This window comes from Mobula hypostoma, chromosome 10 (assembly GCF_963921235.1).
Source record: "Mobula hypostoma chromosome 10, sMobHyp1.1, whole genome shotgun sequence".
Lineage (NCBI taxonomy): Eukaryota > Metazoa > Chordata > Chondrichthyes > Myliobatiformes > Myliobatidae > Mobula > Mobula hypostoma.
The window spans coordinates 37,366,762-37,378,549 of record NC_086106.1 but is presented as its reverse complement, the minus strand read 5'-3'; positions in this window follow the sequence as shown (position 1 = coordinate 37,378,549).

Genomic DNA, 11,788 nt, shown 5'->3' with positions numbered 1-11,788 from the left:
CGTGCAGAGACAGTCGAGTTTACAAAAAGCAGCCCAGCACGTGCAGAGACAGTCGAGTTTACAAAAAGCACAGCCCAGCACGTGCAGAGACAGTCGAGTTTACAAAAAGCAGCCCAGCACGTGCAGAGACAGTCGAGTTTACAAAAAGCAGCCCAGCACGTGCAGAGACAGTCGAGTTTACAAAAAGCACAGCCCAGCACATGCAGAGACAGTCGAGTTTACAAAAAGCAGCCCAGCACGTGCAGAGACAGTCGAGTTTACAAAAAGCAGCCCAGCACATGCAGAGACAGTCGAGTTTACAAAAAGCAGCCCAGCACGTGCAGAGACAGTCGAGTTTACAAAAAGCACAGCCCAGCACGTGCAGAGACAGTCGAGTTTACAAAAAGCACAGCCCAGCACGTGCAGAGACAGTCGAGTTTACAAAAAGCAGCCCAGCACGTGCAGAGACAGTCGAGTTTACAAAAAGCAGCCCAGCACATGCAGAGACAGTCAGTTTACAAAAAGCACAGCCCAGCACGTGCAGAGACAGTCGAGTTTACAAAAAGCAGCCCAGCACGTGCAGAGACAGTCGAGTTTACAAAAAGCAGCCCAGCACGTGCAGAGACAGTCGAGTTTACAAAAAGCAGCCCAGCACGCAGAGACAGTCGAGTTTACAAAAAGCAGCCCAGCACGTGCAGAGACAGTCGAGTTTACAAAAAGCACAGCCCAGCACGTGCAGAGACAGTCGAGTTTACAAAAAGCAGCCCAGCACGTGCAGAGACAGTCGAGTTTACAAAAAGCACAGCCCAGCACGTGCAGAGACAGTCGAGTTTACAAAAAGCACAGCCCAGCACGTGCAGAGACAGTCGAGTTTACAAAAAGCACAGCCCAGCACGTGCAGAGACAGTCGAGTTTACAAAAAGCAGCCCAGCACGTGCAGAGACAGTCGAGTTTACAAAAAGCACAGCCCAGCACGTGCAGAGACAGTCGAGTTTACAAAAAGCAGCCCAGCACGTGCAGAGACAGTCGAGTTTACAAAAAGCAGCCCAGCACGTGCAGAGACAGTCGAGTTTACAAAAAGCAGCCCAGCACATGCAGAGACAGTCGAGTTTACAAAAAGCAGCCCAGCACGTGCAGAGACAGTCGAGTTTACAAAAAGCACAGCCCAGCACGTGCAGAGACAGTCGAGTTTACAAAAAGCACAGCCCAGCACGTGCAGAGACAGTCGAGTTTACAAAAAGCAGCCCAGCACGTGCAGAGACAGTCGAGTTTACAAAAAGCAGCCCAGCACGTGCAGAGACAGTCGAGTTTACAAAAAGCAGCCCAGCACGTGCAGAGACAGTCGAGTTTACAAAAAGCAGCCCAGCACGTGCAGAGACAGTCGAGTTTACAAAAAGCACAGCCCAGCACGTGCAGAGACAGTCGAGTTTACAAAAAGCACAGCCCAGCACGTGCAGAGACAGTCGAGTTTACAAAAAGCAGCCCAGCACGTGCAGAGACAGTCGAGTTTACAAAAAGCACAGCCCAGCACGTGCAGAGACAGTCGAGTTTACAAAAAGCACAGCCCAGCACGTGCAGAGACAGTCGAGTTTACAAAAAGCAGCCCAGCACATGCAGAGACAGTCGAGTTTACAAAAAGCAGCCCAGCACATGCAGAGACAGTCGAGTTTACAAAAAGCACAGCCCAGCACGTGCAGAGACAGTCGAGTTTACAAAAAGCAGCCCAGCACGTGCAGAGACAGTCGAGTTTACAAAAAGCACAGCCCAGCACGTGCAGAGACAGTCGAGTTTACAAAAAGCACAGCCCAGCACGTGCAGAGACAGTCGAGTTTACAAAAAGCAGCCCAGCACGTGCAGAGACAGTCGAGTTTACAAAAAGCAGCCCAGCACGTGCAGAGACAGTCGAGTTTACAAAAAGCAGCCCAGCACGTGCAGAGACAGTCGAGTTTACAAAAAGCAGCCCAGCACGTGCAGAGACAGTCGAGTTTACAAAAAGCAGCCCAGCACGTGCAGAGACAGTCGAGTTTACAAAAAGCAGCCCAGCACGTGCAGAGACAGTCGAGTTTACAAAAAGCAGCCCAGCACGTGCAGAGACAGTCGAGTTTACAAAAAGCACAGCCCAGCACGTGCAGAGACAGTCGAGTTTACAAAAAGCAGCCCAGCACGTGCAGAGACAGTCGAGTTTACAAAAAGCACAGCCCAGCACGTGCAGAGACAGTCGAGTTTACAAAAAGCAGCCCAGCACGTGCAGAGACAGTCGAGTTTACAAAAAGCAGCCCAGCACGTGCAGAGACAGTCGAGTTTACAAAAAGCACAGCCCAGCACGTGCAGAGACAGTCGAGTTTACAAAAAGCACAGCCCAGCACGTGCAGAGACAGTCGAGTTTACAAAAAGCAGCCCAGCACGTGCAGAGACAGTCGAGTTTACAAAAAGCAGCAGCCCAGCACAGTGCAGAGACAGTCGAGTTTACAAAAAGCAGCCCAGCACGTGCAGAGACAGTCGAGTTTACAAAAAGCAGCCCAGCACGTGCAGAGACAGTCGAGTTTACAAAAAGCAGCCCAGCACGTGCAGAGACAGTCGAGTTTACAAAAAGCACAGCCCAGCACGTGCAGAGACAGTCGAGTTTACAAAAAGCACAGCCCAGCACGTGCAGAGACAGTCGAGTTTACAAAAAGCAGCCCAGCACGTGCAGAGACAGTCGAGTTTACAAAAAGCAGCCCAGCACATGCAGAGACAGTCGAGTTTACAAAAAGCACAGCCCAGCACGTGCAGAGACAGTCGAGTTTACAAAAAGCAGCCCAGCACATGCAGAGACAGTCGAGTTTACAAAAAGCACAGCCCAGCACATGCAGAGACAGTCGAGTTTACAAAAAGCACAGCCCAGCACGTGCAGAGACAGTCGAGTTTACAAAAAGCAGCCCAGCACGTGCAGAGACAGTCGAGTTTACAAAAAGCACAGCCCAGCACGTGCAGAGACAGTCGAGTTTACAAAAAGCACAGCCCAGCACGTGCAGAGACAGTCGAGTTTACAAAAAGCAGCCCAGCACGTGCAGAGACAGTCGAGTTTACAAAAAGCAGCCCAGCACATGCAGAGACAGTCGAGTTTACAAAAAGCAGCCCAGCACGTGCAGAGACAGTCGAGTTTACAAAAAGCACAGCCCAGCACGTGCAGAGACAGTCGAGTTTACAAAAAGCAGCCCAGCACGTGCAGAGACAGTCGAGTTTACAAAAAGCACAGCCCAGCACGTGCAGAGACAGTCGAGTTTACAAAAAGCAGCCCAGCACGTGCAGAGACAGTCGAGTTTACAAAAAGCACAGCCCAGCACGTGCAGAGACAGTCGAGTTTACAAAAAGCACAGCCCAGCACGTGCAGAGACAGTCGAGTTTACAAAAAGCAGCCCAGCACGTGCAGAGACAGTCGAGTTTACAAAAAGCACAGCCCAGCACATGCAGAGACAGTCGAGTTTACAAAAAGCACAGCCCAGCACGTGCAGAGACAGTCGAGTTTACAAAAAGCAGCCCAGCACATGCAGAGACAGTCGAGTTTACAAAAAGCAGCCCAGCACGTGCAGAGACAGTCGAGTTTACAAAAAGCACAGCCCAGCACGTGCAGAGACAGTCGAGTTTACAAAAAGCAGCCCAGCAGCCCAGCACATGCAGAGACAGTCGAGTTTACAAAAAGCACAGCCCAGCACATGCAGAGACAGTCGAGTTTACAAAAAGCACAGCCCAGCACATGCAGAGACAGTCGAGTTTACAAAAAGCAGCCCAGCACGTGCAGAGACAGTCGAGTTTACAAAAAGCAGCCCAGCACGTGCAGAGACAGTCAGTTTACAAAAAGCACAGCCCAGCACGTGCAGAGACAGTCGAGTTTACAAAAAGCAGCCCAGCACGTGCAGAGACAGTCGAGTTTACAAAAAGCAGCCCAGCACGTGCAGAGACAGTCGAGTTTACAAAAAGCAGCCCAGCACATGCAGAGACAGTCGAGTTTACAAAAAGCACAGCCCAGCACATGCAGAGACAGTCGAGTTTACAAAAAGCACAGCCCAGCACGTGCAGAGACAGTCGAGTTTACAAAAAGCACAGCCCAGCACGTGCAGAGACAGTCGAGTTTACAAAAAGCACAGCCCAGCACGTGCAGAGACAGTCGAGTTTACAAAAAGCAGCCCAGCACGTGCAGAGACAGTCGAGTTTACAAAAAGCAGCCCAGCACGTGCAGAGACAGTCGAGTTTACAAAAAGCACAGCCCAGCACGTGCAGAGACAGTCGAGTTTACAAAAAGCAGCCCAGCACGTGCAGAGACAGTCGAGTTTACAAAAAGCACAGCCCAGCACGTGCAGAGACAGTCGAGTTTACAAAAAGCACAGCCCAGCACGTGCAGAGACAGTCGAGTTTACAAAAAGCAGCCCAGCACATGCAGAGACAGTCGAGTTTACAAAAAGCAGCCCAGCACGTGCAGAGACAGTCGAGTTTACAAAAAGCACAGCCCAGCACGTGCAGAGACAGTCGAGTTTACAAAAAGCAGCCCAGCACATGCAGAGACAGTCGAGTTTACAAAAAGCACAGCCCAGCACATGCAGAGACAGTCGAGTTTACAAAAAGCACAGCCCAGCACGTGCAGAGACAGTCGAGTTTACAAAAAGCAGCCCAGCACGTGCAGAGACAGTCGAGTTTACAAAAAGCAGCCCAGCACGTGCAGAGACAGTCGAGTTTACAAAAAGCACAGCCCAGCACGTGCAGAGACAGTCGAGTTTACAAAAAGCACAGCCCAGCACATGCAGAGACAGTCGAGTTTACAAAAAGCAGCCCAGCACATGCAGAGACAGTCGAGTTTACAAAAAGCACAGCCCAGCACGTGCAGAGACAGTCGAGTTTACAAAAAGCACAGCCCAGCACGTGCAGAGACAGTCGAGTTTACAAAAAGCACAGCCCAGCACGTGCAGAGACAGTCGAGTTTACAAAAAGCAGCCCAGCACGTGCAGAGACAGTCGAGTTTACAAAAAGCAGCCCAGCACGTGCAGAGACAGTCGAGTTTACAAAAAGCACAGCCCAGCACGTGCAGAGACAGTCGAGTTTACAAAAAGCAGCCCAGCACGTGCAGAGACAGTCGAGTTTACAAAAAGCAGCCCAGCACGTGCAGAGACAGTCGAGTTTACAAAAAGCAGCCCAGCACGTGCAGAGACAGTCGAGTTTACAAAAAGCACAGCCCAGCACATGCAGAGACAGTCGAGTTTACAAAAAGCACAGCCCAGCACGTGCAGAGACAGTCAGTTTACAAAAAGCAGCCCAGCACATCCAGAGACAGTCGAGTTTACAAAAAGCAGCCCAGCACATGCAGAGACAGTCGAGTTTACAAAAAGCACAGCCCAGCACGTGCAGAGACAGTCAAGTTTACAAAAAGCAGCCCAGCACATGCAGAGACAGTCGAGTTTACAAAAAGCACAGCCCAGCACGTGCAGAGACAGTCGAGTTTACAAAAAGCACAGCCCAGCACGTGCAGAGACAGTCGAGTTTACAAAAAGCAGCCCAGCACGTGCAGAGACAGTCGAGTTTACAAAAAGCAGCCCAGCACATGCAGAGACAGTCGAGTTTACAAAAAGCACAGCCCAGCACGTGCAGAGACAGTCGAGTTTACAAAAAGCAGCCCAACACATGCAGAGACAGTCGAGTTTACAAAAAGCAGCCCAGCACGTGCAGAGACAGTCGAGTTTACAAAAAGCAGCCCAGCACGTAGCCCAGCACGTGCGAGACAGTCGAGTTTACAAAAAGCAACCCAGCACGTGCAGAGACAGTCGAGTTTACAAAAAGCACAGCCCAGCACATGCAGAGACAGTCGAGTTTACAAAAAGCACAGCCCAGCACGTGCAGAGACAGTCGAGTTTACAAAAAGCAGCCCAGCACGTGCAGAGACAGTCGAGTTTACAAAAAGCACAGCCCAGCACATGCAGAGACAGTCGAGTTTACAAAAAGCACAGCCCAGCACGTGCAGAGACAGTCGAGTTTACAAAAAGCAGCCCAGCACGTGCAGAGACAGTCGAGTTTACAAAAAGCAGCCCAGCACGTGCAGAGACAGTCGAGTTTACAAAAAGCAGCCCAGCACGTGCAGAGACAGTCGAGTTTACAAAAAGCACAGCCCAGCACATGCAGAGACAGTCGAGTTTACAAAAAGCAGCCCAGCACGTGCAGAGACAGTATTAAAAAGCAGCCACACGTGCAGAGACAGTCGAGTTTACAAAAAGCACAGCCCAGCACGTGCAGAGACAGTCGAGTTTACAAAAAGCACAGCCCAGCACGTGCAGAGACAGTCGAGTTTACAAAAAGCAGCCCAGCACATGCAGAGACAGTCGAGTTTACAAAAAGCAGCCCAGCACGTGCAGAGACAGTCGAGTTTACAAAAAGCACAGCCCAGCACATGCAGAGACAGTCGAGTTTACAAAAAGCACAGCCCAGCACGTGCAGAGACAGTCGAGTTTACAAAAAGCACAGCCCAGCACGTGCAGAGACAGTCGAGTTTACAAAAAGCAGCCCAGCACGTGCAGACAGTCGAGTTTACAAAAAGCAGCACAGAGACAGTCGAGTTTACAAAAAGCAGCCCAGCACATGCAGAGACAGTCGAGTTTACAAAAAGCAGCCCAGCACGTGCAGAGACAGTCGAGTTTACAAAAAGCACAGCCCAGCACGTGCAGAGACAGTCGAGTTTACAAAAAGCACAGCCCAGCACGTGCAGAGACAGTCGAGTTTACAAAAAGCAGCCCAGCACGTGCAGAGACAGTCGAGTTTACAAAAAGCAGCCCAGCACGTGCAGAGACAGTCGAGTTTACAAAAAGCAGCCCAGCACGTGCAGAGACAGTCGAGTTTACAAAAAGCAGCCCAGCACGTGCAGAGACAGTCGAGTTTACAAAAAGCACAGCCCAGCACGTGCAGAGACAGTCGAGTTTACAAAAAGCACAGCCCAGCACGTGCAGCAGTCGAGTTTACAAAAAGCAGCCCAGCACGTGCAGAGACAGTCGAGTTTACAAAAAGCAGCCCAGCACGTGCAGAGACAGTCGAGTTTACAAAAAGCAGCCCAGCACGTGCAGAGACAGTCGAGTTTACAAAAAGCAGCCCAGCACGTGCAGAGACAGTCGAGTTTACAAAAAGCACAGCCCAGCACGTGCAGAGACAGTCGAGTTTACAAAAAGCACAGCCCAGCACGTGCAGAGACAGTCGAGTTTACAAAAAGCACGCCCAGCACATGCAGAGACAGTCGAGTTTACAAAAAGCAGCCCAGCACGTGCAGAGACAGTCGACTTTACAAAAAGCACAGCCCAGCACGTGCAGAGACAGTCGAGTTTACAAAAAGCAGCCCAGCACATGCAGAGACAGTCGAGTTTACAAAAAGCACAGCCCAGCACGTGCAGAGACAGTCGAGTTTACAAAAAGCACAGCCCAGCACGTGCAGAGACAGTCGAGTTTACAAAAAGCACAGCCCAGCACGTGCAGAGACAGTCGAGTTTACAAAAAGCAGCCCAGCACTGCAGAGACAGTCGAGTTTACAAAAAGCACAGCCCAGCACGTGCAGAGACAGTCGAGTTTACAAAAAGCAGCCCAGCACGTGCAGAGACAGTCGAGTTTACAAAAAGCAGCCCAGCACGTGCAGAGACAGTCGAGTTTACAAAAAGCAGCCCAGCACGTGCAGAGACAGTCGAGTTTACAAAAAGCACAGCCCAGCACGTGCAGAGACAGTCGAGTTTACAAAAAGCAGCCCAGCACATGCAGAGACAGTCGAGTTTACAAAAAGCACAGCCCAGCACGTGCAGAGACAGTCGAACAAAAAGCACAGCCCAGCACGTGCAGAGACAGTCGAGTTTACAAAAAGCACAGCCCAGCACGTGCAGAGACAGTCGAGTTTACAAAAAGCACAGCCCAGCACGTGCAGAGACAGTCGAGTTTACAAAAAGCACAGCCCAGCACGTGCAGAGACAGTCGAGTTTACAAAAAGCAGCCCAGCACGTGCAGAGACAGTCGAGTTTACAAAAAGCAGCCCAGCACATGCAGAGACAGTCGAGTTTACAAAAAGCACAGCCCAGCACGTGCAGAGACAGTCGAGTTTACAAAAAGCACAGCCCAGCACGTGCAGAGACAGTCGAGTTTACAAAAAGCAGCCCAGCACGTGCAGAGACAGTCGAGTTTACAAAAAGCAGCCCAGCACGTGCAGAGACAGTCGAGTTTACAAAAAGCACAGCCCAGCACGTGCAGAGACAGTCGAGTTTACAAAAAGCAGCCCAGCACGTGCAGAGACAGTCGAGTTTACAAAAAGCACAGCCCAGCACGTGCAGAGACAGTCGAGTTTACAAAAAGCACAGCCCAGCACGTGCAGAGACAGTCGAGTTTACAAAAAGCAGCCCAGCACGTGCAGAGACAGTCGAGTTTACAAAAAGCACAGCCCAGCACGTGCAGAGACAGTCGAGTTTACAAAAAGCACAGCCCAGCACGTGCAGAGACAGTCGAGTTTACAAAAAGCAGCCCAGCACATGCAGAGACAGTCGAGTTTACAAAAAGCAGCCCAGCACATGCAGAGACAGTCGAGTTTACAAAAAGCACAGCCCAGCACGTGCAGAGACAGTCGAGTTTACAAAAAGCAGCCCAGCACATGCAGAGACAGTCGAGTTTACAAAAAGCACAGCCCAGCACGTGCAGAGACAGTCGAGTTTACAAAAAGCACAGCCCAGCACGTGCAGAGACAGTCGAGTTTACAAAAAGCACAGCCCAGCACGTGCAGAGACAGTCGAGTTTACAAAAAGCAGCCCAGCACGTGCAGAGACAGTCGAGTTTACAAAAAGCCCCAGCACGTGCAGAGACAGTCGAGTTTACAAAAAGCAGCCCAGCACGTGCAGAGACAGTCGAGTTTACAAAAAGCACAGCCCAGCACGTGCAGAGACAGTCGAGTTTACAAAAAGCAGCCCAGCACGTGCAGAGACAGTCGAGTTTACAAAAAGCAGCCCAGCACGTGCAGAGACAGTCGAGTTTACAAAAAGCACAGCCCAGCACGTGCAGAGACAGTCGAGTTTACAAAAAGCACAGCCCAGCACGTGCAGAGACAGTCGAGTTTACAAAAAGCAGCCCAGCACATGCAGAGACAGTCGAGTTTACAAAAAGCAGCCCAGCACGTGCAGAGACAGTCGAGTTTACAAAAAGCACAGCCCAGCACGTGCAGAGACAGTCGAGTTTACAAAAAGCAGCCCAGCACATGCAGAGACAGTCGAGTTTACAAAAAGCACAGCCCAGCACGTGCAGAGACAGTCGAGTTTACAAAAAGCACAGCCCAGCACGTGCAGAGACAGTCGAGTTTACAAAAAGCAGCCCAGCACGTGCAGAGACAGTCGAGTTTACAAAAAGCAGCCCAGCACATGCAGAGACAGTCGAGTTTACAAAAAGCACAGCCCAGCACGTGCAGAGACAGTCGAGTTTACAAAAAGCAGCCCAGCACATGCAGAGACAGTCGACTTTACAAAAAGCAGCCCAGCACGTGCAGAGACAGTCGAGTTTACAAAAAGCACAGCCCAGCACGTGCAGAGACAGTCGAGTTTACAAAAAGCAGCCCAGCACATGCAGAGACAGTCGAGTTTACAAAAAGCAGCCCAGCACGTGCAGAGACAGTCGAGTTTACAAAAAGCAGCCCAGCACGTGCAGAGACAGTCGAGTTTACAAAAAGCAGCCCAGCACGTGCAGAGACAGTCGAGTTTACAAAAAGCAGCCCAGCACGTGCAGAGACAGTCGAGTTTACAAAAAGCACAGCCCAGCACGTGCAGAGACAGTCGAGTTTACAAAAAGCACAGCCCAGCACATGCAGAGACAGTCGAGTTTACAAAAAGCAGCCCAGCACATGCAGAGACAGTCGAGTTTACAAAAAGCACAGCCCAGCACGTGCAGAGACAGTCGAGTTTACAAAAAGCAGCCCAGCACGTGCAGAGACAGTCGAGTTTACAAAAAGCAGCCCAGCACGTGCAGAGACAGTCGAGTTTACAAAAAGCAGCCCAGCACGTGCAGAGACAGTCGAGTTTACAAAAAGCACAGCCCAGCACGTGCAGAGACAGTCGAGTTTACAAAAAGCAGCCCAGCACGTGCAGAGACAGTCGAGTTTACAAAAAGCACAGCCCAGCACGTGCAGAGACAGTCGAGTTTACAAAAAGCACAGCCCAGCACGTGCAGAGACAGTCCAGTTTACAAAAAGCAGCCCAGCACATCCAGAGACAGTCGAGTTTACAAAAAGCAGCCCAGCACATGCAGAGACAGTCGACTTTACAAAAAGCACAGCCCAGCACGTGCAGAGACAGTCGAGTTTACAAAAAGCAGCCCAACACATGCAGAGACAGTCGAGTTTACAAAAAGCACAGCCCAGCACGTGCAGAGACAGTCGAGTTTACAAAAAGCACAGCCCAGCACGTGCAGAGACAGTCGAGTTTACAAAAAGCAGCCCAGCACGTGCAGAGACAGTCGAGTTTACAAAAAGCACAGCCCAGCACGTGCAGAGACAGTCGAGTTTACAAAAAGCACAGCCCAGCACATGCAGAGACAGTCGAGTTTACAAAAAGCAGCCCAGCACATGCAGAGACAGTCGAGTTTACAAAAAGCAGCCCAGCACATGCAGAGACAGTCGAGTTTACAAAAAGCACAGCCCAGCACATGCAGAGACAGTCGAGTTTACAAAAAGCAGCCCAGCACATGCAGAGACAGTCGAGTTTACAAAAAGCAGCCCAGCACGTGCAGAGACAGTCGAGTTTACAAAAAGCACAGCCCAGCACGTGCAGAGACAGTCGAGTTTACAAAAAGCAGCCCAGCACGTGCAGAGACAGTCGAGTTTACAAAAAGCAGCCCAGCACGTGCAGAGACAGTCGAGTTTACAAAAAGCACAGCCCAGCACGTGCAGAGACAGTCGAGTTTACAAAAAGCAGCCCAGCACGTGCAGAGACAGTCGAGTTTACAAAAAGCAGCCCAGCACGTGCAGAGACAGTCGAGTTTACAAAAAGCACAGCCCAGCACATGCAGAGACAGTCGAGTTTACAAAAAGCAGCCCAGCACGTGCAGAGACAGTCGAGTTTACAAAAAGCAGCCCAGCACGTGCAGAGACAGTCGAGTTTACAAAAAGCACAGCCCAGCACGTGCAGAGACAGTCGAGTTTACAAAAAGCACAGCCCAGCACGTGCAGAGACAGTCGAGTTTACAAAAAGCAGCCAAGCACGTGCAGAGACAGTCGAGTTTACAAAAAGCACAGCCCAGCACGTGCAGAGACAGTCGAGTTTACAAAAAGCACAGCCCAGCACGTGCAGAGACAGTCGAGTTTACAAAAAGCAGCCCAGCACATGCAGAGACAGTCGAGTTTACAAAAAGCAGCCCAGCACATGCAGAGACAGTCGAGTTTACAAAAAGCACAGCCCAGCACATGCAGAGACAGTCGAGTTTACAAAAAGCAGCCCAGCACATGCAGAGACAGTCGAGTTTACAAAAAGCACAGCCCAGCACGTGCAGACACAGTCGAGTTTACAAAAAGCAGCCCAGCACATGCAGCAGCGAGTTTACAAAAGACAGCACGTGCAGAGACAGTCGAGTTTACAAAAAGCAGCCCAGCACGTGCAGAGACAGTCGAGTTTACAAAAAGCAGCCCAGCACGTGCAGAGACAGTCGAGTTTACAAAAAGCACAGCCCAGCACATGCAGAGACAGTCGAGTTTACAAAAAGCAGCCCAGCACATGCAGAGACAGTCGAGTTTACAAAAAGCAGCCCAGCACGTGCAGAGACAGTCGAGTTTACAAAAAGCACAGCCCAGCAC